The sequence below is a fragment of the Budorcas taxicolor genome, chromosome X (genome assembly GCF_023091745.1).
Source record: "Budorcas taxicolor isolate Tak-1 chromosome X, Takin1.1, whole genome shotgun sequence".
Lineage (NCBI taxonomy): Eukaryota > Metazoa > Chordata > Mammalia > Artiodactyla > Bovidae > Budorcas > Budorcas taxicolor.
Genome location: NC_068935.1, coordinates 25,105,637 through 25,112,250, shown reverse-complemented (window position 1 = coordinate 25,112,250; position 6,614 = coordinate 25,105,637).

The following is a 6,614-nucleotide window of genomic DNA, read 5'->3' as shown; positions in this document are numbered from 1 at the left end:
CTTCACCCTCATTGAACTTCAAGACAAATCAATAAAATATCAAATTCTTGGGGGAAAAAAAATTTTACAGTGCAAGCAGATTATGTTTGCTTTATACTTTGAGAAGTGGCATGAGAAAAATTGCTATTCTGAAAACATAATAGTGTATTACCTCTATCATATGTGGCATCAACATACAATATTTACAAGGGCTTTTTCCTTCCCTTTCAACACTGGAAAATTAATAAACCCAGTCCAACTCATTCTTCTCATTTTCATTTATTTGGATGTTATCAATTTTATATCTATTACAAAATAGCAACCATTAAATCTCATGTGCATTTGTTGTTTAAAAAAAACTGTCATGCACATGTATCATAAATATTGCACTTGGAAATATTAATTGGATCATTTTGCTCTTTTCTGTGTTTGGGCTTAGAAGCTACTAATGTTATATGAAAAGGAAACCAAATGCACTATGCATTCTTAGTATTCTCTGCTGTATTCTCTGCTATAGTTAAAGATAAACATTTAGAAGTGTGTTCTCTATTTCCACCCAACATTTTTGGTCTGTTTCTCCACTAGTTCCTTAATATCTTCAAACATACTTTGAAACATACCTAAGTTTCCTCATTTTGTAACTTTTTAGTTGACCTTGATCTCCTATCTGTGAATTTCTCTGGTTCTCTACTATATTTTAGCCTCAGAATGATCAAAATTGGGGTATAATTCACGGATGAATAAGACTCAATGTTTAAATGGTTTTCAGTATATTTGTAACTATCACCACTGTCCAAACCCAGAATATTTCCATTACCCCAAAAAGACCCTATACCCGTTAACAGTCACTTCCCAATCTCCCCTCCCAAGCCTGCCGATTACTAATTCCCTATTCTAGACATTTTATATAGATATCATCACACAATATGTGGCCTTCTGTATTTGGTTTCTTTCATTTAGCATGTTTTCAAAGTTCATCCATGCTGTAGCACCAATCAGTATGTGATTCTTCCTTATGGTTGAATAATATTCAATTTTATGGATATACCATATTTTGTTTATACATTTATCAGTTGATTACATTGGGGTTGTTTCTACGTGTTGACTAGTTTGAATAATGCTGCTATGAGTATTTGTGTACATGCTTCTTTGTGGACATGTTTCCAGTTCTTTTGGGTATATAACTACCAATGGAATTGCTGTGTCGTATAGTAACTATGTTTAAAATTTGAGGAACAGCCAAACTGTTTTCCAAAGCATCTGCATATTTTTAAATCTGCACCAGTTATGTATGAAAGTTCCAGTTTCTACACATCCTTGTCAATGTTTGTTATTACCTGTCATTTTGAAAGACATACTTGGTAGGTATGAATTGTATCCCACTACTGTTTTGATTTGCATTTCCTTGACGGTTAATGAATTGAGCACATTCTTTTTGTGCTTATTAGATATTTGTATATCTGCTTTGGAGAAATATCTATTTAAATCCTATGCCTATTTTTAAATTATATTATTTGCATTTTCATTATTGAGTTGTGAGAGTTCTTCATATACTCTGAGTATGAGATCCTGATCAGATATATGATTTACAAATATTTTCCCCCATTCTATGGATTGTCTTTCTCTTTTTAAAATAGTGTCTTTTGAAGAAGAAAAATTTGATGAATTCCAATTTATCTATTTTTTTCTTTAGTTGTTTGTGCTTTCAGTATTATATCTAAAAAAATAAATTGCCAAATCCAAAGTCATGAGGATTTATGCCTATGTTTTCTTTTAAGAGTTTTATAGTTTAAACTCACATTTAGATCTTTGATACAATTTGAATCAAATTTTGTATATTGTGTTTCAAAGTCATCCTTTTGTATGTAGATATCCAGTTGTCACAGCATCATTTGTCGAATCCCCATTGAACTGTCTTGGCATCCTTGTTGAAAATCAATTGACTATAAATATGTAGATTCATCTCTATACTTTCATTTTTATCCCATATTTAAATATTCAACACTGGTGAGCATGGCCATCATAAAAAAAATCTACAAACATAAATGCTGGAAAGGGTGTGGAGAAAAGGGAACCCTTTTGCACTGTTGGTGAGAATACAAATAAATACAGCCACTATGGAGAATAGTATGGAGATTTCTTTAAAAATTTGGAATAAAACTACCATATGACCCAACCATTCCACTATGGGTATCTATCCTGAGAACTCAATAGTGTACATATATATGGAGAAAGAGAGAGAAAAAGAGGGGGAGAGAGAGAAAGAGGTATCCTTATTCCCATACCAAACAATCTTGACTACAAGAGCTTAAACTTTAATAATGGGAAGTATGAGCCATCAAACCTGGTTATTTTCCCCAGTTGTTTTGGCTATTCCTATTTCCATGTGGCTTTAGTATCAGCTTATCTATTTCTACAGAAAGGGGCAGCTGAGATTTCAATAGGACTTGCTGTGAATCTGTAGATAAATTTTGAGAGTATTGTCATCTTAACAATATTAGTCTTCCCATCTTTGAACATGGACTTTTTATATTTACATACATCTTTGATTTATTTAAATAATGTTCTCATAGCTTTTTATTGTGTAAGTCTTACACCTCTGGTTAAATTTATCCCTAAGTATTTAACACTTTTTGACTTTAAATGAAATTATTTTCTTAATTTGATTTTCAGATTGTTCATTGTATAGGGATTGCAATGGAATACAATATAATTGCATAAAAAATGCAATTGTATATAGTTGTACAATCTTCTGTGTGTATTGTTCTTACAGTCTAAAAATTTGCTGAATTTGCTTGTTAGTTCTAATAGTTTGGTGGCTATTTCTTATCATTTTTGGAGTATAAGGTCATGTCATCTATGAGTATAGTTTTACTTCTTTCTTTCCATTTTGAATGCCTTTTATTTCTTTTTCTTTCTTAATGCCCTGTCTAGAACTTGCAGTATAATATGAAATAAAAGTGGGAAGACTGGGCATCCTTGTTTTGTACTTGATCTTAAGCTTTTGATTTTTCACCATTAATTGAGATGTTAGCTCTAAACTTTTCATAGAAGTTTTTTGTCAGATTGAAGAACCACTCCTTTTTGCTTAGTTTGTTAAGTGTTTTTATGGTAAAAGATGCTGGAGTTTGTTAAGTGTTTTTTTCTGCATCTATTGAGAATATTGTTCTTAATGCATTAACATGGTGAATTGCATTGATTATGTATGCTGAATCAACTATTGCATTACTGGGATAATCTCTACTTGGTTGTGGTATGTACTCCTTTTTTTTTTTCTTTTTTTTGCCTATTGCAGAATTTGCTTTTCTAGAATTTTTAAAGGTTTTTATATCTATATTAATAAAGGGTATTGGTTTAGAGTTTTTTTAATTCCCTCTTGTGATGGCTTTGCCTGGTTTTGGTACATTTGTTTCCTTTTAACCTTCCACTATTAGGTGATGAACAGGGAGGCCTGGCGTGCTGCGATTCATGGAGTCGCAAAGAGTCGGACACGACAGAGCGACTGAACTGAACTGAACTGATTATGTATTAACGTTCACCCTTCCACTGAAACTGCTCTAGCAGAGATGACCAAATCTGATGCCCCAGTTCTTCAAAACATTTGTCACTGTCTTTGCATTTGTTATCATTAATTTTCACCTCTTCAAAATCTTCTCTTCCATCAGCATTTACCCCTTGGAGAAGTTAGTACAGAGATACTCCTTTGTTTTTTGTCACAAAGATGGAAGGGGGAAAGTTGGTATTTATGATCAGAACAGCATTTTATAAAGCTGTGACAAAATCAGAGAATTCCTGCAACTATTCTGACCATCATAACAAAACAAAACAAAACACACATCTATTGAACAAGGAATTCTGCGTCTTCTATACCAGGCTCTGGAATCACCTTACCTGGATTCCTATTCTGCTTCCTTTAGCAAATTATTTAAGCTTTGTGTCTTCATTGCTCATTTGTAAAATGGGAATGATAATAATAGTGCATATGTTACAGGGCTATAAATATTATATAATACAATGCATACAAAGTCCCTGATACATACCAAGTGCTTCACAAATGATGATCATCATTATCATAGCCACACAATCTAAGAGAGATGTACATGAGTGGACTATGCCAACAATGTGACTCAGATGTTAAGCCATTGCTTCAGTTACTGCTCCAGCCTTGATTTCCTTCCAATCTTCTTATTCAGGTTTCATGATGTAGCTGTGTGAAGATGTAGGGGCAGTGCAGTATGACAGTTTTTCCTGTATCTGGGCATGGAGAAAAAGACTGCACACCTGAATATGCTCAGGGTAATATTTATTCCCTCATTTGTTCAACCAATATTTATTGAGCATCAGTTATGTACCAGACACTGTGGTAAGGGAAAGGAATACAGTAGTGAATAAGATATATGTATAGTTCATGCTGCCATGCAACTTACCTTCTCGAGGGGTGGGGCATGGATGTCACAATCTGGTATGGGATTGGTGAAAATTTAATCTAGAAGAAATTATTTTCAGTTTTGCAGGCCAAGCAATCTCTGTTGTAACTACTAAACCATGTGGTTGTGGTGCAAATATAGAGCCATAGAGAATACAGAAATAAATGGCACAGTTGTATTCCAATAAAACTTTACACAAACAAGTGGCAGGCCAGATTTTGCCCAGGCTACAGTTTGCCAACTTTGGTCTAAATACATAATCATAAGTAAAGGGAATTGAATGGAAAAAAATAGAGGTTTTTTTTCCCCATTATAAAGACAAGTTTACATTTACTTCAGCCTTCATTTCAAAACCAGAATGGGCCCATGAAATCAGAAATCCGTTTTCCGCCGGGGTTTGGAATTCTGCACCATCGCAGGGATATGAAACTGCATGTTCTTACAGGAATCATTGGTGACTAAGGTATATGAAGTATGTCACAGAAGATTCTTATTCCATTTTGTGTTGCTATGGCCAAACAAGTTGGTCTCAAACATTTGACATTCTGAGTAACAATTTTGGTGGCCTTTCAAGTTTGTCTCTATGCTGCACATTATAATATCTATTTTCCACCCTAAAAACTGGCCTCTGACATTTTGTTCCTGTGTGGGCCAGAGTAGACAAAACACATGTTATATCCAGGGCTAGCTCCAAGAGTAGATAAGGCTTGGATTGGCTTATATTTTTTTCACTGATTATACAGTACATAATTTCAGCAAAGCCAGAAACAAATTGAGCTACTTGGCATTTTGAAGACATTTCTAAAGAAATACTAGAAGTTACTCTTTGCCCAGAACTGTTTCAGGAGATGTGGAAACACTGAAAAGGGTCATTTAAAGCAGGGGACTGCAAGAGTAATTACAGGATAATTTCTTCTTAAAACTCCTTTTTAGATGCTGTTCTTTGAAACATCATGCTTTGTGCCCTGGCAGTTACTTTTGGTTCATGGGTCTTATTAGCTTGTAGAAATTTTGAAGCTTTTTTGTTTATTTTTTGATAAAGCAGAAAAGTTAGTCTTTAAAACATAATCATCTTCATTTTTCTGTTCTTTTGATTCTTGTTAAAGGTTTGATTGGGCTTCCCCAGTGGCTCAGATGGATTCGATCCCTGGGTTGGGAAGATCCCCTGGAGGAGGGCACAGCAACCAACTCCATTATTCTTGCCTAGAGAATCCCCATGGGTATAGGACCCTGGCAGGATTGCAGGAGTCCATGGGATTGCAAAGAGTTCGACATGAGTGAGTAACTAAGCACAGCACAAAGGTTTGTTTATGCAGCTATATGATGAGATTTTTCTGTCATTTTCTCTTTTTGTTGTCATCTTTGAGATGAGCATAAGCTATCTGAATTTTCTTGCTTAATATATTTCGGTGATACAAAGTGGTTTTCTGTAGTGGTTTGACCTTTTCGGTATTGTTGGCAAGATGAGTGCCTACCTTTGAGTCCTGAGAAATTAGTTTGTGGAAACAGTGCCACCTTCAGGTAGAACAGAAAGGAAGGCTTAGAAGAACAGCACACTAGGGGAAGCTTCTCTCTGCAGCAAACTTCTATAAGAATTAAGTTTTTGTTTTAAATAATTTTTGTGACCCTAGATTCCCCATCCTCCAGGCTGTGATTAAAACTTTTTTTTATTACTAAAGAAATATTAATCTCCAAGTTAATAAGTGTTTGTGCATGTGCTCTAGACTTAATGCAAATTGAGAAGAGCGTCAACAGTTACACCCACATCCGTACCCACATAAGTTTGAATAATGAACCACTGAATTTTCTACTCTCTGCTCACCAACCACATAAAGTGAGACAAATAATTCAGAAAGTGATTTCAGATACTTCTCTCCACCTCCTTTACTATTTACCATCAAAAGAATTCTATTTTAAATTTCTTATTTGAAACCAGTAGTCAGCAAAGAGATTTCTTCCCAGGTGGTGCTAGTGGTAAAGAATCTTCCTGCCATTGCAGAGACCCAAGAGACACGGGTTCAATCCCTGCATCAGGAAGATCCCATAGAGAAGGAAATGGCAACCCACTCCAGTGTTCTTGCCTGGAAAATTCCATGGATAGAGGAGCCTGGTGGGCTACAGTCCATGGGGTTGCAAAGAGTCAGACATGACTGAGCACACACACACACACACACACACACACACACACATTTGAGACCAGTAGTCAGC